Consider the following 23,236-nt stretch of genomic DNA (forward strand, 5'->3'; position numbering starts at 1 on the left):
GAGTCGGAAGAGATTGGGGAGACACTGGATGCATACTTTTCTTCAGTATTTACTCAGTAACAGGGCATTGTCGTCGATGTGAATATTGAGTCACAAATAAGTAGAATGGATGGCTTTGTGGTATGTAGTGAAGAGGTGTTGGAAATTCTGGAAAAGGTGAAAATAGATAAGTCCCCTGGGCCTGATGGCATTTATCCTAGGATTCTCTGGGAAGCAAGGGAGGAGATTGCAGAGCCATTGGCCTTGATTTTTATGTCCTCTTTGTCTACAGGAGTAGTGCCAGAAGATTGGAGGATAGCAAATGTGGTTCCCTTGTTCAAAGAGGGGAGTAGGGATAGCCCTAGTAACTATAGGCCGGTGAGTCTCACTTCTGTTGTGGGCAAAGTCTTAGAGAGAATTGTAAGGGATAGGATTTATGCACATCTGGATAGGAATAATGTGATCAAGGATAGTCAGCATGGTTTTGTGAAGGGCAGGTCGTGCCTCACAAACCTTATTGAATTCTTTGAAAAGGTGACGAAGGAGGTTGATGAGGGGAAAGCGGTAGATGTGGTATATATGGATTTTAGTAAGGCGTTTGATAAGGTTCCCCATGGTAGGCTACTGCAGAAAATACGGAGATATGGCATTGAGGGTGAGTTGGAGGTTTGGATTAGGAATTGGCTGGATGGAAGACGACAGAGGGTAGTAGTTGATGGCAAAGGTTCATCTTGGAGTGCCGTCACTAGCGGTGTTCCGCAAGGATCTGTTTTGGGACCATTGCTGTTTGTCATTTTTATAAATGACCTGGAAGAGGGGTTAGAAGGTTGGGTGAGCAAGTTTGCGGATGATACGAAAGTCGGAGGAGTTGTTGACAGTGAGGAAGGATGTGGCAGGTTACAGCAGGATATAGAGAAGCTGCAGAGCTGGGCAGAAAGGTGGCTAATGGAATTCAATGTAGCTAAGTGTGAGGTGATTCACTTTGGGAGGAATAACAAAAAGATGGGGTACTGGGCTAATGGTCGGATACTTGGTAGTGTGGATGAGCAGAGGGATCTTGGTGTCCATGTACACAGATCTCTGAAAGTTGCCACCCAGGTAAATAGTGCGGTGAGGAAGGCATATGGCGTACTGGCTTTTATTGGTAGAGGAATTGAGTTCCGGAGTCCTGAGGTCATGATGCAGTTGTATAAGACTCTGGTGCGGCCGCATCTGGAATATTGTGTGCAGTTTTGGTCGCCATACTATAGGAAGGATGTGGGGGCACTGGAACGGGTGCAGAGGAGGTTTACCAGGATGTTGCCTGGTATGGAAGGAAGATCGTATGAGGAAAGACTGAGACACTTGGGGCTGTTTTCATTAGAGAAAAGAAGGTTTAGGGGTGACTTGATTGAGGTGTACAAGATGATTAGGGGGTTAGATAGGGTTGACAGTGTGAACCTTTTCCTGCGTATGGAGTCGGGTATTACAAGGGGGTATAGCTTTAAATTAAGGGGGGGTAGATATAGGACTGAAGTTAGGGGTAGGTTCTTCACTCAGCGAGTCGTAAGTTCATGGAATGCCCTGCCAGTAGCAGTGGTGGACTCTCCCTCTTTATGGGCATTTAAGCGGGCATTGGATAGGTATATGGAGGATAGTGGGTTAGTATAGGTTAGGTGGGCTTGGATCGGCGCAACATCGAGGGCCAAAGGGCCTGTACTGCGCTGTATTCTTCTATGTTCTATGTTCTATGTAATACAAAATGAACGCTAACATTTTAATAGCGGATACAGGAACAGTGATACCTGAAGATGTATGTACAGAAATCTTTAAAAGTAGCAGGAGAAGTTGAGAAGCCTATTAAACAAAACAGATGGCTTTATTAACAGAGAAATAGAGTTCAAATGCAAGGACGTTGTGATAAAAGGCAACACAACTCTGGTTTGGTCCCAGCTGGAATATGAGTTGATTTCCGCACACCACAGTTTACGATGCATGACAGGGTGCAGAGGGAATTTACTGAAGGGGAATCAAGAATGACCGACTTCAATTATGTGAAAAAAACTGAATAAACTGGGACTGTTATCCTTAGAGCAAAGAAGGTGTGACAGGCATTCAAACTCGTGAATCATTTAGATAGTGTTATTAAAGGCTTCCAGTGTCAGAATGATCAATAACCAAAGAATTAGAATTTGAGGTGTTGGCAAAATAACCAGAGACAATATAAAGGGCACATTAATTACTTTGTGAGTTGTTCTGATCCATACTTCATTATTATCTGAACGGATGATGGAAGTAAATTCATTAGTAATGTTCAAAAGAGAACTGAGTAAATATTTGAATGGAAAACAATGGCACAGTTATGGGAAAAGAATGGGGGCTTAACTAGCTAGCCCTACTAGCGCCAGCAGAGATATGATGCAGTGAATGTGTTGGTTCCATAGGGCAAGAAAATACACTTGGGGCAACACAGGTGCAAGACGAGGTGAAGGCAGCACAGGAGCAGGAGGAAGCTGAGGCAGGACACTGACAGCAGGCGGTCAAGGAAGTGATTGACCAAATAAATACATGTCATCTTTGCAGAGTTCATGAGGCAGCACTGCAAAAAAAAAGGTAATGTCAGCAATGAGTGAGTCAGAGTTCAACTGTACCACCGACAGCTGCCACACAAACACCCAGTACACAGCATAATCAGGTCAAATAATGGGAGGGATGCAGCTAATTAAAAGCTGAAGGGGATTGGGTTTAGGTTTTTATGGTTATTGCCATTTTATGGTCTTTATTATTGTCATGGCTAGTATCAGATTTATGACCCGAATCGGTTTTATGGATTTATTTTTTTATTATGGTTCTCATCATTTTTATAGTTTATTACTTTCTCCATTTGTGTTTTTTTTACTGTTTTTAAGGCTGTGAGGCATGTAGAGTAGAATATTTTGCAATATATTGTTTTTGCCTTTGACAGCTTCCCTTTCATGCATTTGAGAGTTCAAATTTGATGCTAAACTGCCTGAGATACCTTATTGATTCTGAATGAGAACTGTTTCTGCCAAATGAGGGCTGCACTTTTTTAAGAGTTTTGAAAGTTGTGTCAAAACGTTCTGGTGGAGATGAGGGGTATTGATTGATCAACTGCGAAGGTAGTAGGTGGCAATCAGCAGGAGGTATCCTTGGCATGTGTTTCCCCTAATGCCATGAGATCTCATGGAGTCAATATTGCCAGCTCCAAAGCCATCTCAGTTGCTATCATCCCTGGTGACTCTGTCCTATCAGTAGGACAAGACATGTCCAAGAACAAGGGTGAAAGAATCTGGGACATGAGCAGAAAAGCAGAATTTGAAGCAAATGATTCAGTCAAGATGTTGTTTGAATAATCCGTAAAACAGTTGTCCACTTTTGGAACAGGCTTACAAGGCTTCTAGTCAAGTCCTGGAAAGGCTGAGGTGGGTCAAAGGGTCTCTTTCCATGCTGTAAACCTTCAAGACTTGAAGTAGCTTGATGTTAGCGAGGAGGACTTTGCAGGAAACATCTGGAGTGGATGTGCCTTTGTCATGTCTGTTGTTTAGGCCACACACCAAGTAGTTCATCCAGCTTTATTTCTTTTAGGCTTTTAGATAGCAGTTTTGGTACAAAGTGGCTTTCTTGGCCAGATCAGAGAGCAGTGAAGATTCAACCGCAGTGCTGTGAGTACAGTCACATGTAGACCAGATCAGGTAGAAATGGCAGATTTGTTTCCTGATTGAACATTAATGAACCAAATGCATTTTAAGACCATCCGATGGTCTCTTCGTCATTACTAATTTTTTAATTCCAAATTTATTTTTTTAACTGGATTTGAAATCCTCAGCTGTTATGATGGGATTTGAGCTCACATTGAGTCATTGAGTCACAGAGGTGTACAGTATGGAAACAGACCTTGCAGTCCAACTTGTCCATGATATCCTAACTTAATCTAGTCCCATTTGCCTGCACTCGGCACATATCCCCCCAAAACCTTCATATTCATATACCCATCCAGATATCTTTTAAATGCTGCAATTGTACCAGCCTCCACCACTTCCTCTGGCAGCTCATTCCATACACGCACCACCCTCTGCATGAAAAAGTTGCCCCTTAGGTCCCTCTCATATCTTTCCCCTCTCACCCTAAACCTATGCCCTCTAGTTCTGGACTCCCCCATCCCAGGGAAAAGACTTTGTCTACTTACCCTACCCATGCCCATCATAATTTTGTAAACCTCTATAAGGTCACCCCTCAGCCTCTGACGCTCCAGGGAAAAAAGCCCCAGCCTATTCAGCCTCTCCCTGTAGCTCAAATCCCAGACCATTATTTCAGTATTCTGGATTCCTAGTAAGGTAGTATAACTAGAATACCACTGTATCCAAGGACAATATAAGAGTGAGTCTAATTACACTTCAGTCTTAGACCCTGATTTAAATTTTATGAATGATTCTCTTGTTACTTTTTTTTGCTATTTTCTTGCCACTTTTACAAAAGGTTATATTTGACTCATTTAATTTCCTGATGATTGAAATCTCTCATAATGACATTTTTCCTTCTATTTTGCCTAGTCTGCTTAGACATTCCTGTTACAGTGACCAGCTTACATACTGCTTTATAAAAATGAGCTGTTACTAATTTGCTTCCCTTGCCAGCACTGAATCTGATATAATTCAATCATGTCATTTCATTGACTAATAGCTTTTATATAATCTTTGACAATATTTCTCCTCCCTCCACACTTTATTAGACAGTTACTAGACATTAAGACAACATCTTCATTTTATACTTAATTTGTTTTATAGTTTCAGTCAGTTCTTGGAATGACTTTTTGCTAAAGTCACAGTAATGTTTGTCCATACCCTTATGTCTAACTGTTTCTTAAGTCTATATTACCTAGAGCTTGTGACTTCTGTTTCTTGCACCTTATGGACAGAATTTCACAGGAAACATGTGCATCACTTGTGTGTAATATCTGCTCCCACCTCCAGTCTTCCAGCTCCAGTCACACACTGATTGTCCAATTAAATGATGTTTAGGGCCATCATAATCTTCAGAGTCATCAGCATTGAGTGGCCACCCATGCGTTTGGCACCTGTCTCCCCAACAAGACTGGATGTTACCACCTCCCTGCAACACTGGGGATGTGTCATTTGTAGGTGCTTGAAAATGCTACTTGTAGACCCATCCTTTCCGGTTTTCTCTTTGTGTGCACTTGCCCACCCTCCCCTTCCTGTCTCTCTGCCCACCTAACTCAGGCTGATGGCAGGTTGCTTGTTGCTGCCCCTGCTCAATATCCTCCCTCTCCTCACCCCCTTCCCCTCCACTTCTTCCCTCCCTCTTTCTCACTGCAACATTCTCGATCTGAATGGACTTTTCCAAATATACTTTTAACTGCTTTTTGAAAAATCGGATCTTAGGAGCCAGAGTAGGCCTTTTGGCCCTTTGGGTCTGTTCCTCAGACTTAACAGCAACCTTTTCCTCCTCAACATTTTCCTCTGGCGAACATTTGGATTATTGGATTTTTGATTGCCCCAGCATGATTCCTACTTGCTCACGCAGATCATGCAGCCAGTTAAATTGCACTGATTCAATAAAATTATGGAAAATTGTCCATTTAATTATCTCAATGGAAAGCAGAAAGGCTTCCGAAGTTCAGGTGTGCACACTTACTTTTATCTTGGATTCAGCTATAATGACAATGGGGCCACTATATTCGTTATAGCAGGGGAAGGGAGACAGAAGGTAGCCTGACAGCTTTCACTAACAGACTTCAGCAGGGGGGACTTCTGTTCCTTGAATCCTCAAAAAGCCAGTTGCTGCCCAGTTAAGTGCCTGAGTGGCTCCTAATATACTGGCCTTCCCTAAAAGAGGTGATGTGGAGCTTTTGTCAACTCTTTAACCAGTGCAAGATCCCATTGCCTCCATTATCCACATGACAGACATTTCCAGCAAGAATTTATCAATGAAGCATTGCCTCCATTATCCATATGATAAACCTTTCCAGCAAGGGCTTATCGAGATAAATCCAAATAACATGCCCAGATGATGACTGGCATAGAGAGGCAATTGATCAAGCAATTTGCTGCAGCATAGACCCTACGAAAAAGCAATATAGATCCAGGGTCTATGCTGCAGCACAAAGTGTTTGATCAACTGCCTCTCTTTGCCAGTCATCATCTGGGTGTGTTATTTGGATTTATCTCGATTGTATTTTTAATTCTGATTTGAGTTGCTAAATTCACAAAATTGCATATCCAGTTTAAAGGAAAATGTCTTGAAGGAAACTAATTAACAATGAAATTATTCATACTGTTTAGTTTATAAAGTATTAAAATTCATTCAGATTCCAGCACCAGGTAATTTGTTACTGGCAATTGTCTTGTGAGTGTTAATCTCCGCCGGACAGTTAAATAAATGGAGTACTTTTGTGATCATGTTTCCCAATCATGCCAGTAACGTGAATGGGTGAGGAAGGCATTTTCTAATAATGCAGCCCCTTGGGAGATGATTATTGACATGCTGGGGGACTTCATTTAAAATCTGACAGCTTCAACTATTTGGCTTGTCATTTAGAAATATGCAAAATTGGAAATTATATCAGTGGATGATATATGTGCCCCAAAGGAACCCAAACCACATTTTAAAATGTCATTGAGAAAGGCTGCTCCACAGTGAATACTTAATACAGGGACCGAAGTGAGAGCATTGTACTTGTTTAAAATTCTGTCTTTAACTTGGACAATTCTCGCTGCATAACGTATCTGTAATTTTCACGCTGCATAAATAAAACTAATTCATCTGTCCAGAATTCAAATCAATAAAGATATCGATGTAAAAGCTTCATTTATTTACTCTTCGAACCATTTGTAAACAAAACTCTCTACAGTCGTTTTAATCCGTCCATGTAACAATCAACATGTCACTGCATAACTATTCATTGCATTTTGAAATTTTTTATTTAATGCGCTCTTGAAAAGTGAGCATCACTGGCAAGGCTGACCTTTATTGCCCAACTCTAATTGCCTTCAAGAATGTATTGGTGAGCTTTCTTTTGAACCGTTGCAATCTGTCTGGTGAAGGTGCTCCCACATTTCTGTTAGATTATGAGCCAGAGATGATAAATGAGCCAAGTCAGAATGTGGCCAAGTCAGAATGGTGGGTATCTGAGGAAGAAATTGAGAGCGATGGTGTCCCCATCTTGCTACCCTTGTCCAGCTTCTATGTTTTGGAGGTTGTAAGGTAAAGGGAAATGCTGATTCAGGAGTCATGGTGCTCTGATGGTGGAGGATGATGGCCTTGGAAATGGTGAACAGGTTACCAGTCACATGCATTCCTTGTCAAAAGGCAGCTGCAGACCAGTTAAAATTACTTCTCATTTCAAATATGTTCCAGTCCAACTTAACAGAAATCACTCTCTGAAAAGATATTTGGCACACTTTATTTTATTTCAGCGAGAAGATTTCGAAGCTGTTAACTTCTGTGAAAATGATAGGGCCCAATAGTTGTCTTATGCATTCACCAAGGTTGTAGGTTATGAACCTTAGCTCATTCACTTGATGTGAACAGCCTCTGTGGATTGCACAGCTTTTTAGCCTGAGAGCTGGAAGTAGTAGCAGGTATTTGTTGTGTAGGTGGTGGGTGAGAGACATTGAGTGGAGATGCTGCATTCAATAGTAGGTTTGGGGGCCAATGGTCTTTGGTGAGGTTTGTGTGCAGTGAGTCTGAGGTACCAGAGTTTAAGTGGTGACATTAGCTGTTGCAGAGCACAGAAGACCTGCAAGACCCTTTTTTCTTTTCTGCTGGGAATTCTATCTGCTGCTGGAGACAGCATTATTTATGCCCTGGTCAACTGTGTTTGGTACCTGGGCATCCTCTGGTGTTACCTCAAGTGACCACCCCATCAACCAGGACTTCCTGTTCCTGTTTGGAAAGTGGGATGCCAACTTCCCTTTCTGAGACATTTCGATTTCCTAAGACGGCAGGGTGTGAGGTAGTTCCTGGCTTGCAGCATCTATTGGCAACAACGGTTTGTACCGGCAGTGATGGGAATTTCTCTTCTCTCACCACATGACTACACGAAGCGGGTGCTAATGGGACCAGTCACATAATTAATGAGGCGAAGAGTGGAAAAGAGAGTGAGAAACGTCGCTTTCAGCCATTATGGTCCATTGACCATGAAGATCCCTAAAAATAACACTGAGCTGAAACATGGGAAATACCAGGCTTTTCATCAGAATTGGAAGAAGGTAGAAGGTAAGTAAGCACAAAGGTAAGTTGGGGAGAGAAGAGAATAAAAGGGCAGGTCCATAAAATAGGAAAGATTAATTGCACAATGAAGTAAGGAAACATTTCTCAATGTTTCCTTACTTCAAGCAGTATTTGGTCATTCCTTGTGGGTGCACTATATTGGATTCTCTTGTTCATATGCTTAAATATATTGATACTAAGTGACCACATGCCAGTTAAAGAATTTGGTTTCAGTTCCCCGGCCACTTGCCCTTCCCCCTCGTTGACACTTCTGTGACTTGAGCTCATAATCTGGGCTGGCACCACATTGCTGTTTGAAGGCAATGCTACATCACCAGAGATGTTATCTTTGAGATGAGTCATCAAGTGGGTGGCACGGTGGCTCAGTGGATAGCACTGCTGCCTCACAGTGTCAGGGACCCGGGTTCAATTCCACCTTCTTCCGACTGTCTGTGTGGAATTTGCACGTTCTCCCTGTTTCTACGTGGGTTTCCTCGAGGTACTCTAGCTTCCTCCTGCAGTCCAATGATGTGCAGGTTAGGTGGATTGGCCATGCTAGATTGCCGATAGTGTCCAGGGATGTGCAGGGGTTGCAGGTGCACCCATGGGAAATGCAGGGTAACAAGGATAGGATAGTGGGGAATAGATGGAGGTGGGAATGGCCTGTTTCCACACTGAAGGGATTCTATGAAGCTGAAGCACCATCCACCATCTTACATGGATGTGGATGAAGCACCTTCCAACCCCACAACCACTACTAATTGGTAGGACGAGGACAGCAGATGCCTGAGAACACCACCATCTGCTAGCATCCCTTTAAGCCACTCACCGTCTTGACCCGAAAATAAATCACTATTCCTTCACGTTCATCGGCACAAAATCCAGGAACTCCACCCCCTGGCCAATTCAATCTGCACATATCACATACTGCAGTAGCTCAAAAAAGTGGCTCAAAATCATCTTAAGGTTAGCCTTGCCATTGACATTCACAGGAAGAAATAAAATCAACAGTATTCTTTTGAGGAAGTATGAGTTTGTGTCCTCACCGATATTTATCCCTTTAGCTATCAGCATTGATCCATACCGTGTTTGCTCCTTAACGCAATGCTGTTTTGTGGGAGATGATGCTTTAATTGGGTTCGTTCATTTCCTACAATACAAACGACTATCTTTAAAAGTACTTAATAGGCTGTGGTACATCTGATACATCCAGAAGGTGTGAAAGGTGCTTTGTAAATCCAGATTCTTTGTTTGTTTCTGCTAAAACTAATCGATAGAAACTCAACTCAAACAAAATGCAGGCTTTTTGCCAGTTGTCACTGAACTGATTAATTTGTGTGATTATGATGTAACATTCCACTGGATTGATGAATTTACCAACAACCCGAGATAATGATGCAAAACAATTGCTATAATTTGTGTCTTCACATTTGGGTAATAACTGAGCTTTAATGCTTCACATTTATCACCCCAATTCTTTGATCAGTGTGTCAAAAGATCTCACAAGTGGTTTACAAAGCATATAATCTTCAGGAAATCTCCTGCATTTTATTCAACCTGATGACTGCTTTACTCTTTGCAAACTCTGATTTTCCTCAGTTATTTAGATCTTGGGTAGAACTGTCTCAGCATGTCATATGTTGATAGGACAACAGTATTGGTATCTATCCTTACTGAGGTATTTGTCAAATGTTTGCCTCCACTGTATGATCACGTGACTATGACAACTGCCAGGAAGGACATTTGTACATGATTGCATCTCAATCCAAATGACTTGTAAACTGTGATTTCTACAAGATACATGCAAGCAACAGTTCCCATGCAATAACAGCAGTGTGTTATTCTGGATAATATCACTTTTGTGCATTTGTATACAAATGATCTTTAAAGTATTTCATTATTGTGATGGTGTGCTGGCAGGGTGTCAGCTTTTTGTCAAAGTCTACAAATTGGAATGATATACTCTTTGGTTCAGTTTTGGAATCTTCTTAGCTGACTGTGTTGATTTGCACTATTTATTAGAACTTCTTTCCTACAGTTTCTGTTGCACTGGGCAAAATCTTCTCAGCTCCTGAACGACATGGGTAGCAGCAAGAAAGTTGGGACAATAGAGTGAGATGGTCAACGAGGAGTAAAATGTTCTGTCTTCCAACTAAGCGTTAAGCAGGAGTGTGAGTGTTAAAACATAAGGATCTCACTAATGAGTGGCAAAAGGCCTAGTAGCATGTATTAACATCCTTATGTTGACATAACTCATGTTACTGATATGCAGCTGACCATTCCCCATCTGCCAGATAGAAACTATGTGCCGGTAACTCCCAACAATGAAAGGGAGAGTGGTGATTTGGTGCCTTAAGACTTGTAGCTTGCTCCTCCAGCCCTCTATCAATCATCAATATCTCAGAACATGCTCCATTGGACAGCGGCTGTACACATGCCCCACCCCACCAAGATCTCCTGGCCCCTGTCTGACAAAGTGGGGTGCCAATTTCCCTCTGCCTTCTGATTGGGGCAATTGAGAGGAGTCATGCAGGCAGTGGCTGGGCTTATTCTCCTGTCTACATCACAATGGATGCAATCCATTTTTCTCCTTTTGACTTGATCTTACCAACTTGCTCTAACATCTAGGTTAAACCTTTTGATTGTCTAACATCTCCCTTGCATCCAGATCTGATTTGTCCAAATTGATGTCCGACATCTCCGTAGCAATTGTCTCTATTGTCTTTATAGATCCAATTGTCTTCTGTTCAGGTGGACACTTGCATGCAAATTGGTTTAGCTTCTTTAAGTTAATGCATTGTTCCCCCAAGCTGGATATGCTTCCAATTGCTCTATGTGAAGAATTCTGCACTTTTTACAACTTGTCTGTCAGCTTTCATCCTTCTGCTAGACTTTCCCTGGATATGTGTTGTTTATCTCCACACTATTACACTTGAAACGTCTTCAGCTGCTTTTGAATGTGGGCATACCTACCCTGCTACTCAAACAGGTGAACAGGTCCTGGCTGCTTCTCCTCATTGTGGACAAAGTTGCCCGTTCGCCCATGTATATGCTGCAGTCTTTGATTTAATAACTCAGAACTTCTGCACGTGTTTATCAATTCTTTGAGAGTCAGCTACTCTTCCCTTAGTAATTGTGCTGTCAGGGTGGATGATCTCTTCTGCCTGATATAAGTCCCTCTTTGATGAGCTGATTGTTCAGGTGTCCAAAAGCTGTTGGGGTCAGTTCATTCGATATATTCAAAAGGGAGCTGGACGTGGCTCATGTGGCTAATAGAATCAAAGGGCATGGAGACAAAATGGGAGCGGGATACTGAGTTAGCATGATCAGCCATGATCATATTGAAATGTGGTGCAGGCTAGAAGGGCTGAATGGCCTACTCCTGCACCTATTTTCTATGTTTCTTTGTTTCTATGCCACATGCCTACAGAAAACTAGGAAGGATATTTCTACGATTGAACTTCACTCCAACCACTCCAGGTCCTGAAGTATTGTTTGCAGATGCATGATACTACTGACATGTAGTGGCATCTCGGTTATATGCAAAGGCAGTGATCTTCAAAACTCTCTGGCTTTCCTTCTCCCTGTGAGGCGTGGTTTATCCTTCCTCTGGTGAGATTGGGAATACTCTATATCCACACCACCATTCCCACCAAGTAACATCAACTTTACAACTTCAATGTCAGCAAAAGAGGAGGAATACAAGCAACAGAAAAGCCAGCAGAAACACATTTCACTCCTGGGTAGCCGTATCATCTTGCTAAATGTGATATGTGAGGTTTGCCAGCAGAGTAGTGCCACAGTCGTCAAGACGATGATATGAACAGGAAGAACCATTTAGTTCCTGGCACTGAATTGACCATTCAATTAGATAATGACCAATCTGTGCCTCAATAACATTTATCAACATTTGTTTAGAACTATACCTCTCCATTAGTAAAAGTGATTTACTAAAATAATTTAGGAGGTAAAATGTGAGTAAGACATTACAACAGTTCATATTTCAGTCAGTGCACCATTAAAAGGCTGCTGGAGACTAGCACATATTACATGGTCTTATTGTAGAATGTTCTGATACATTGGGTCTACTTTTCTCTCTTTCTTGGCCAAACTTTAGCTAAAGAAAAGTTTTGCCTTTGTTCTTCCAAACCACGCTCCTTTTTATTACAAAACCTTACTAACAGCTGCACATAAACGTGAGGAGGAAACAAACATTTTAAAATCCATCACAAGAATGCTGATGAGGTGGGAGTTCAAGAAAAATATCTTTACACAGTGAGTTCTTGAAGCAAGGGATCCTGTGCCACAGGGAATAGTGAAAGCAGAAACAATTACATGCTGAATGAGAAAATAAGAAAAGTGTAGTAAAATAAAGTGCAGTGAGAAGGAAGTGGAGCAGTGAGATTAGCTGTTGGCTACTGAAGTAAACTTGGCACCCCAGCTTGCCAACTACCCCAGATGATTGCCAAATGGCCTGAACTGTGGTATAAAACTCAATGGTTGTAGACATTGGTAAATGTATTATTATATATGATACAGTGGGATCAATTTTCACCTCCATGACATGGACAATAATCTTACAGAGCAGATGGTCTTCCTTTGTTTGATTCCTTTGTTGTGAATGGACGATCTGCTCCTCTGGATTACCACTCACACAGCAATAAGATTAACTATGGTGAAATGAGGAAGCAACAGGGACTTTGGTTCAGCTTGATGCCTGTAAATAGTCAGGTAATGTACGGCAAACAGAAGTAACACAATCTCGGAGGAACGTTGCAGAATGATAATGTTTAACATGATCAAGCAGTCGGGATTACCGATATTAGGAGAAAGAAAACATCTACAAATGCTGGAAGAAGAAGAGATGACTTCAAACAAACATAAAAAAGTCATTGTGATCATAGGGCTAGAGCAAGATGGCAAAAAAAAGGCACAGCAGCACAGACTGAACATCACACTAAAGAACATCTCCAGTATTATCGGGGACAGGGACAGAAACAGTAAAAAGATGTAAAAGAGCTTCAACCTGAAGATGGGCATATGAACATACAAATCAGAGCTGGAATATCATAAAACATCACACAACCTAAAAACTAGCACCAAGTGAAGGCAATTCTGCCACTCAATATAACCATGGTTCATCCTTCACCTCAGTGTGGTACTCCCCCTCTCTCCATATCCCTCGATTCCTTTAGTTTCTAGAAATATTTCTAATTCTTTCTCAAATATATTCAGTGACATTGCCTCCACAGACTTTTGCTATAAACAATTCTTCAGGTTTGCCACACTTGGACTGAAAACAATTCTCCGCAGTTCAAGTGGTGCATTACCCTCGATCCCAACTACCCTGGTTTTACACAATAATGTCTTATGTGGGACTAAATCAAATAACATTCTGAAATACCAAATACACCACATCCACTGATTCTCCCTCATCTATTCTACAAGTTGTGACATCAGGAATCTCCAGTTGGCTTGTCAAACATGATTTTCCTTTCATAAGTCCACACTGACTTTAAAGAAATATATTTGTATTTTCCATATGTCCTGTTATAACACACTTTATAAGTGACCCCAGCATTTTCCCAACTACTGCTATTAGGTTAATGGATCTGTAGTCCCTGGCTTTCTCCCTCCTGACTCCGTCAACAGTGGGATTGCATTTGCCACCCTTCCAATCTGCCAGGACTGCTCCAGAATCTGTGCAAGTTTGAGGTGATAACTCACACATTCTCTACTTCCATGGCCATCTCCTTTAACATCCTGTCATATTGATTATCAGGTCCTATGGATTTATCAGCTTTCCATCCCATTAATTCTTCCAACACTATTTTTTTTTATTCACTGATACTGATTACCTCCAATTAGTCTAAGCCAAAAGACTTCTGCTTCTCGAACATTTCTGGGAAGTTATTTGTGTCGTCTTGACTGAAAGCAAAGCAAATGTAATTTACGATAACTCCACAAAGGCCAGTAGCCCATCACCAAATCACCCGCTATTTACACATGTACAGTACAGGACACTGACCCAGCTAGCTCAGAGCATGCTCCTAGAGTGAGCAGAACTCCCATTTTTTTCTTTTCTTTTTCTTATTTCTTTAGGCACCCATGTTGTGTGTGTGCAGATGTGAAACACAGTGAAAAACACAAGGTGTAAGAATCTTTATTCAGTTTCCACCACCAGAGAAGAAACACCCAAGTGACCAGTGACAAGCACTGCCCTTCACATCAAAGGGCAATGCTGTGTGATCAAAACAGTGAAGGGGAGGGCAGGGATTAAATCAAAATAGAGTTGGACGGGGAAATAATGCACTCCACTCCCTGTGGTGCCCACCTCTCCCTGAACAACTCCAGGGTGTTGTTGGAGACCGCGTGCTCCTTCTCCAAGGACACCCGGGCCCTAACGTAACCGCGGAAGAGGGGCAGGCAGTCGGCCCTAACGACCCCCTCCACGGCCCGCTGCCTGGACCTGATTATGGCCGGTTTGGCCAGGCCCTGGAAGAACTCCCGATATTTTATTTTGTTTTACCCCCACACTACCGCCTAACTGCTGTAGTGCTTTTTTTTCCCCCAGCACCCATGGTGTGTGTGTGCAGGTGTGAGACACAGTGAGAGACACAAGGTGCTCGAATCTTTATTCAATTTCCACCACCAGGAAGAAAGGAAACATCCGAGTGGCCAGTGACAAGCAGTGCCCTTCACATCAAAGGGCAATGCTCACATTCCTATTTTTTTTTTCTTTTTCTTTTTTTTCTTTTAATTTAACCCCGACACTACCACCTAAGTGCGGTAGTGCTTATTTTTTCCCAGCACCCATGGTGTGTGTGTATATACGTCTGAGACACAGTGAAAGACACAAAGTGCACGAATCTTTAATCAATTTCCACCACCAGGAAGATAGGAAAACACCCGGGTGGCCAGTGACAAACACTGCCCTTCACATCAAAGGACAGTGCCAGGGTGTTGGTGGACACCGCGTGCTCCTTCTCCAAGGACACCCGGGCTCTAATGTGACCGCGGAAGAGGGGCAGGCAGTTGGCCCTAACGACCCCTTCCACGGCCCACTGTCTGGACCTGATTATGGCCAGTTTGGCCAGGTCCAGGAAGAACTCCCGATTTTTTAAATTTTTTTGTTTTTTTTCTTTTTGCACCAATCTTTATTCAATTTCCACCACCAGGAAGAATCCCCTGTTTATTTTAATTTTTTTTTATTAACCCCCACACTACCACCTAAGTGCGGTAGTGCTTATTTTTTCCCCAGCACCCATGGTGTGTGTGTGCAGGTGTGAGACACAGTGAAAGACACAAAGTGCACGAATCTTTATTCAAACTCCACCACCAGGAAGATAGGAAAACACCCGGGTGGCCAGTGACAAACACTGCCCTTCACATCAAAGGGCAGTGCTGTATGATCAGAACAGTGAAGGGGAGGGTAGGGACTAAATCAAAATAGAGTTGGAGGGAGAAATAATGCACTCCACTCCCTGTGGTGCCCACCTCTCCCTGAACAACTCCAGGGTGTTGTTGGAGACCGCGTGCTCCTTCTCCAAGGACACCCGGGCTCTAATGTGACCGCGGAAGAGGGGCAGGCAGTTGGCCCTAACGACCCCTTCCACGGCCCACTGCCTGGACCTGATTATGGCCAGTTTGGCCAGGCCCAGGAAGAACTCCCGGTTTTATGTGTCAGCCAGGGCTCCCTGATTGGCCCATGTTTAACAGCCCCAATCTGGGAACTCAAACTGTATGAGGCCTACCTGGCTGGTCTTGTGCCAGTCACTACATCCCTCCCCTCTAAGCTCTGGGACGTAGGCCCATTCTTTATCCTGTGGCTTCTCCTGCAGCATTTTCGCACCAGTTCCTCTGACTCTGCCTTGGATATTGGTGGTGAGTACCAGATTGTAGCCCACCCAGAGTGTCTCACCTGAAATTCATCTTCCTCTTCAGGTGGTAACAGCATTGAAGCTGCAATACCTGCCTTGTCTATCTCATAGTCAGAGGTTTCATTGATACCAGGTAGAAGAGAAGAACCCATGAGTTCTGACAGCCTTGCTGCATGTTCTGAGGGGCCGGGCATGTTTTGCTCCTGAGTTCTGCCTCTACTTTTGCCCGTAAGGCAAATGGCACTGGGCAGGTCCTGCAGAGTTATGGAATTGCTTCTTTGTTAACATGCAGGGTGGTCTTGGCCCCTTGGATAGTCTCTCGACCTTCCTGTAAAACTTCTGGGTATTAATTAGGACTTCATTCAGGCAGCCATTTTCTGATTGAAAATGCTGAGCCAACCAAGTTGAATATTTCTCAACCAATTTCATCCCATCAAGCTTGCGCCCCAAGCCTTTTACTGCAATCAGCAGTAACTTAGAGTCATTGAGTCATAGAGATGTACAGCATGGAAACAGACCCTTCGGTACAACCCGTCCATGCCGATCAGATATCCCAACCCAATCTAGTCCCACCTGTCAGCACCCGGCCCATATCCCTTCAAACCCTTCCTATTTAAATACCCAGCCAAATGCCTCTTAAACGTTGCAATTGTACCAGCCTCCACCACTTCCTCTGGCAGCTCATTCCATACACGTACCACCCTCTGCGTGAAAAAGTTGCCCCTTAGGTCTCTTTATAACTTAACCAACTGCTTCTCATAAGAGACTGGAACTGACATTGTACCCTTAATCTGTAGCAGCTCCATAGGTTCTCAGCCTGACCAAGGTCTTACACAAACTTAAATGTTGGAGTTCAGAGTGAATTTTGGTAAGGACAGGTTCAACAATCATTGCTGCAGCCTCACGAGTATTGACCTTCAATAGAACTAGGTGACCATTTAACTAGCTAATTATTTTGATTGGTTCTGATTTGGATGTTGCTACACAATTTACCTGTTCCAAACCAGCTGTAGGTGGACTTTCCAGGGTGTGTACTCTCCTGGACACTGGTCTAAGAGCTCTCTTACTCAATTCAGACCTATTGGAATTCTTCTGCTGTCTCGAGTCCACATTGTTAAAAATCACACAACACCAGGTGACAGTCCAACAGGTTTATTTGGAAGCACTAGCTTTTGGAGCGCTGCTCCTTCATCAGGTGATTGAGATCTGTCCAACACCGGCATCTCCAAATGGAGTCCACATATATCAGTGTCAACTACAATGGCCTGCTGGCTCAGATCCTCAAAAACATTAAACTGTTTGGCCGAGGCTTGGCTTTGTTTTGGGGTTTTACTGTTGGCTGACCTAGAGTCCCTCTGATCAGGATATGTCCTGAGTGAGGCTATGCAATTGCCTTCACTTACGTGGCGTTTCCCAAGCTCAGCTGGACTGGTGAGGGTGTTCACTTCCATCAATACCCTGCAAATCATGGGCTCCACTTGCTGCATTACTGTCAACAGAGCCAGTTGTAATTCATCCCACATACCAAACAGTCTCTCAGCATCTCACTTAAGGTTAAAACAAAATCACTCTGCCAATTGTCTTCACTTTGTCAAAAATCTTCATACAGATTCTTTGGTTCTTGAGCTGTTGAGTAAAACCAATAATGCCTCCAAGTCAGAGGAGGCTTGGGGTTGTAATATTCCTTAGCTAAATCTGCCAACTTTTGAAAGGTTTTAGTATCTGGTGCTTCAGAGAAAGTTAGGTTCCTAATGATTGAAAAAGTTACGGGTCTAGAAGCTGTCAGGAGAATTTCTTGTTGCTTTTCACATGCCTCAATGTTACTTGCTCAGAAAAAATTATTAATTCTTTCCACATACTGGGCACAGTTTTTGATGGCAGGATTGAACGAGTCAAGCTTTCTAAATAATGGTATGATGCTAGAAATGCTTACCTCAAGTAGAGCCACTTTTGCGAGCAAATCTCTTCAGGGATGTGGTTTTCTCTTGTCACCACTGAAATAACTCCATGGTATCCTATCATCAAATCACTCTTTACTCACATGTGCATAGTACATGACCCTGAGCCAGCTAACACAGAGCCGGCTTCTAGAGTGTGTGCAGAACCCATGACACTCCTGTTACATCTGTCAGCTAGGTCTCCCAGATTGGACCAGATTAACAGCCCCAGTCAGAGAACTCACACTTTATGAGGTCCACTTGTCTGAATTTGTTCCAATCACTACATAAGTGTTTAATTGTTCTGCCATTTCCTTGTTCCCTGTTATCAATTCTCCCATTTTAAGGGCCTACGTTTCTCTTGATTAATCTTTTTCGTTTTACATACTTGCAGTCTGCTTTCATGTCCTTGAAAGTTTGCTGTCATACTTTTTCCCTTCTTTCTCAATAGCTTGGTCCTCATTTGCTGAATTCTAAACTGTTCCCATCTTTTCCCTTGTGCTCCCAGTCCTCAGGCTTGCTATTTTCTCTTGAAACTTTACATGCCTCCTCTTTGGATTGAATAGAATCCTAAATTTCTTTTGTTAACCATGGTTGCAGCTATGTTTTTTGTTCTGTTTCTTTGCCAGAAAGAATTGTCTAATAGTCCTGACGCACACATTTGTTCATTTAATATTAACTATTGCTTAAACACTGTTGAGCCTTTTAATGAAGTTACCCAATCTATTGCAGCCAACTCACCTTTCAAACTTTTGTAATTTCAGTTGTTTAGATTTAGAACCTAATTTTTGATTGAACTACTTCACTTTTTATACCAGTGAAGAATGTCATCATTATCAAAGCAAAATACTATGAATGTTGTAATAGAGACAGAGAATGCTGGAGAAACTCAGCAGGTCTAGCATCTTCTGAAGAACAGCCACATTGTACTGGAAACATTAATTCTATTGCTTTCCCCACAGATTCTGCCGAGTTTCTTCAGTGCTTCCAGTTTTTATTTAAGAATTCTATCATGTTATGTCACCAATAGCACCTCTCATGACAAGAGTATTAAACAACCCCTTCTCATTGTACCATCCACATCTTGGATAGCCTGCCCCAAGTTGGTTCTCACAGAATCATGGAATTCCTAGAGTGTAGAAACAGGCCACTTGGCCCAACAAGTCCACACCGACCTTTCATAGAGTATCCCACTCGGACCCATTCCCCTACCCTATTACTTTTCATTTACCCTGACTAATGCATCTAACCTACACATCCCTGAACACTATGGGCAATTTAGCATGGCCAATTCACTGAACCTGCATGTCTTTGGATTATGGGAGGAAACTGGAGCACCCGAAGGAAACCCACAGATTATCTTCGAGGAGAAAGTGAGGACTGCAGATGCTGGAGATCAGAGCTGAAAATGTGTTGCTGGAAAAGCGCAGCAGGTCAGGCAGCATCCAAGGAACAGGAGAATCGACATTTCGGGCACAAGCCCTTCTTCAGGAAGAAGACCGGGTCAGCAACACATTTCCAGCAACACATTTTCAGCAACAGATTATCTTGCAGACACTCCAGGAATTCATTCATCCACCGCTATTATTGTTAACGTTGTTAGACAACACTACGTGAAGATGACTACTGTATAATTACTTTACCCATGATTACTGACATGATATGCAATCCTTGTTGCATACATTTTCAATTCCTTGCACAATCCCATCCTCTTACTTTACCACAACTGTTTGGAGGCCAACTCCCACAAATGTTTCTGCCTCTTGTTGCTTCTTAGCTCCACCCGCACTGATTCCTCATCTAGACTTCTTCCACCATCATTCTTTATCACTGTTGCACTGATTTGTCATCCAAGATGGTGGTGGAGTAGGACACTTCAACCAGAGCTCATCTCCTTCATCCGTTTCTGTTTCTTTTTTTTCTTTTTTCTTCTGTTTTGCATTTCCTTATCTCTTTTATTGATTCCTCATCTAGACTTCTTCCACCATCATTCTTTATCACTGTTGCACTGATCTGTCATCCAAGATGGTGTGGAGTAGGACACTTCAACCAGAGCTCATCCCCTTCATCCGTTTCTGTTTCTTTTTTTTCTTTTTTCTTCTGTTTTGCATTTCCTTATCTCTTTTATTCTTTCTTCTCAGCGGCTCCTGACTTCAGCACGGACTTGGACTCTCGTCCTCAGTGTGGAGTCAACATGGTGTCCTCTTGGTCCGGTAAGCCAGCCTCCCAGGCCAGCGTTGTAGTCTCTTAGCCTGGTGTGCTGCTCTATCCTTTTCTATCATTATTTTAAATCTAATAGAATTATGGTCGCTGGCTCCAAAGTGCTCCCCCACTGACACCTCTGTCACCTGCCCTGCCTTCTTTCCCAAAAGGAAGTCAAGTTTTGCACCTTCTCTAGTAGGTACATCCACATACTGATTCAGAAAATTGTCTTGTACGCACTTAGCAAATTCCTCTCCGTCTAAATCTTTAACACTATGGCAGTCCCAGTCTATGTTTGGAAAGTTAAAATCCCCTATCATAACCACCCTATTTTTCTTTCATATAGCTGATATCTCTTGACAAGTTTGTTTCTCAATTTCCCTTTGACTATTAGGGGGTCCTGAAAAAGGGCTTATGCCTGAAACGTCGATTCCCCTGCTCCTTGGATGCTGCCTGATCTGCTGCGCTTTTCCAGCAACACAAATTTCAGGTCTATAATACAATCCTCATAAGGTGATCATCCCTTTTTTAATTCTCAGTTCACCCAAATAACTTTCCTGGATGTATTTCTGGGAATATCCTCCCTCTTGGTTAAAGAATGCTAAAAATGTACCAGAGACATTATCTTATTCCTTATGTTTCAAACATCCTAAATCTAAAAAAGGCCAATTTTTAACTTAAAGATTGAACTGTAGAAGTATACATAGCACTTGCTTACCAAGGTCAACAATCAGCTCACTCTGGCTCCCGGTCCCACTTGATGAGCTTTTGCTTTCCCTGCAATGTTGCTCTCCAATAATTTCAAAGCTCATCCATCTTATAGAGTTTTTCACTTCCTGACCACCTGATGAAGAGGCAGTGCCTTGAAAGCTAGTGCTTCCAAATAAACCTGTTGGACTATCACTGGGTGTTGTGTGATTTTTTTTAACTTTGTCCACCCCAGTCCAATACTGTCTCCTCTAAATCAGGCCTCCTGAAGGTTGCTTCCCAGTGATGTCACACACCTGATTGTTTATGTGTCCTAAACCTCAAACTCTTTGCCACTCCCTCACCTGTTTTAATCCTTCCAGATCTTCTGCTGGTTCTTCTGACATTATTCATTTACTTATATTTTCCTTTCATATGTTTTATTCACTTTACCACCACTTTTTCTACTATGTTTAGATTAGATTAGATTAGATTACATTACAGTGTGGAAACAGGTCCTTCGGCCCAACAAGTCCACACCGACCCGCCGAAGCGCAACCCACCCATACTCCTAACCTAACACTACGGGCAATTTAGCATGGCCAATTCACCTGACCTGCACATCTTTGGACTGTGGGAGGAAACCGGAGCACCCGGAGGAAACCCACGCAGACACGGGGAGAACGTGCAAACTCCACACAGTCAGTCGCCTGAGGTGGGAATTGAACCCGGGTCTCAGGTGCTGTGAGGCAGCAGTGCTAACCACTGTGCCACCATGCCGCCCACAAATGTTAATACTAAAGGATATAACAGACCTTAGCCACTTTCCAGACAATCACCAAACAGTGAGCTGCTTTCACTGCTTTGATCAAGAACGAATTCCGATTAACTCATGTAAATCTAGTTTCTTCTTTTATGAAATGCCACAAGGTTTTCATCCTACCCTCTCTGCTAGGTAATACTGACTGCCTGTCTCAGTGTTTCCATCTACTAACTTATCTCAGTGATATTGACTTCTTTTTTATTTCAAAAATATACTTTATACATAAAAATATTTTTGTATATTTACATAGTCACAAATGCAGTTTGGTTCTGTACAGTAACATATCAAGGAAACAAACAGAGTTTGACTCTATCGAAACAAACCAAAGACACCTGTTACATGTTAAAAAAACCCTATGTTTACATGCAGTTGAGGCCCTAGGAGGGTCCGAAATCTAAACAGACGACACCCCCTATTTAACTTCGGCAGAAGGACCTCAGACAGTGGTCTCACCCACTGCGCATTGGCAGCAGCTGACCCAAGCTTTAAATATGTCCCTCAGGACAATGTCCCAGACATTGGAATGTGTCAGTTTACAGCACTCTGCTGAGGTCAACTCCTTGTTCTGGAAGACCAGGAAGTTTCAGGCAGACAAAAAAGCATCTTTCACCAGGATATTGGACCTTCAGGCACACTTGATGTTAGTCTCAATGTGCGTCCCGGGAACCAGACTGTCCAGCACAAAGTCTTTCCTGCCCATGTCAGTGTCTTCATCTTACCTGCTCTTCCCAGTGATTTTTTTTATTTCAAAAATATACTTTATTCATAAAATAATTTGATGGTCTGTACAGTTGGTCATGCCATACATATGTAAACATTTACATACAGAGATCAGAATTTATCATTTGTATATACAGGTCTGTACGTTTATCAATCATATGCCCATATATTTAGCTGAGGCGTCAGCAGAGCCCAAATGACTGTGTGGGCCCCCTGTTCTTCTTAGGCAGGCAGATGTTACACGGTGGTCTTTACCCCCCGCGCCTTGGCGGCAGCTGCCCCAAGCTTCAGCGCGTCCCTCAACACGTAGTCCTGGACCTTGGAATGTGCCAGTCTGCAACACTCAGTCGGGGTCAACTCCTTCAGCTGGAAGATCAACAGGTTTCGGACCACCCAGAGAGCGTCCTTCACCGAGTTGATGATCCTCCAGGCGCAGTTGATGTTCGTCTCGGTGTGCGTCCCGGGGAACAGACCGAAGAGCACGGAGTCCCGCATCACGGCGCTGCTCGGGACGAACCTCGACAGACACCACTGCATTCCTCTCCAGACTTCCTCTGCATAGGCACATTCCAGAAGGAGGTGTGTGACAGTCTCGTCCCCCCCGCAGCCGCTTCGAGGGCAGCGTGCGGTGCGGCAGAGAGTCCGGGCGTGCATAAATGATCTCACAGGCAGAGCCCTTCTCACCACCAGCCAAGCCATGTCTTGGTGCTTATTGGAAAGTTCTGGCAATGAGGCATTCTGCCAAATGGCTTTGACAGTCTACTCAGGGAACCGCTCGA

Source organism: Chiloscyllium plagiosum, chromosome 29 (assembly GCF_004010195.1).
Source record: "Chiloscyllium plagiosum isolate BGI_BamShark_2017 chromosome 29, ASM401019v2, whole genome shotgun sequence".
Lineage (NCBI taxonomy): Eukaryota > Metazoa > Chordata > Chondrichthyes > Orectolobiformes > Hemiscylliidae > Chiloscyllium > Chiloscyllium plagiosum.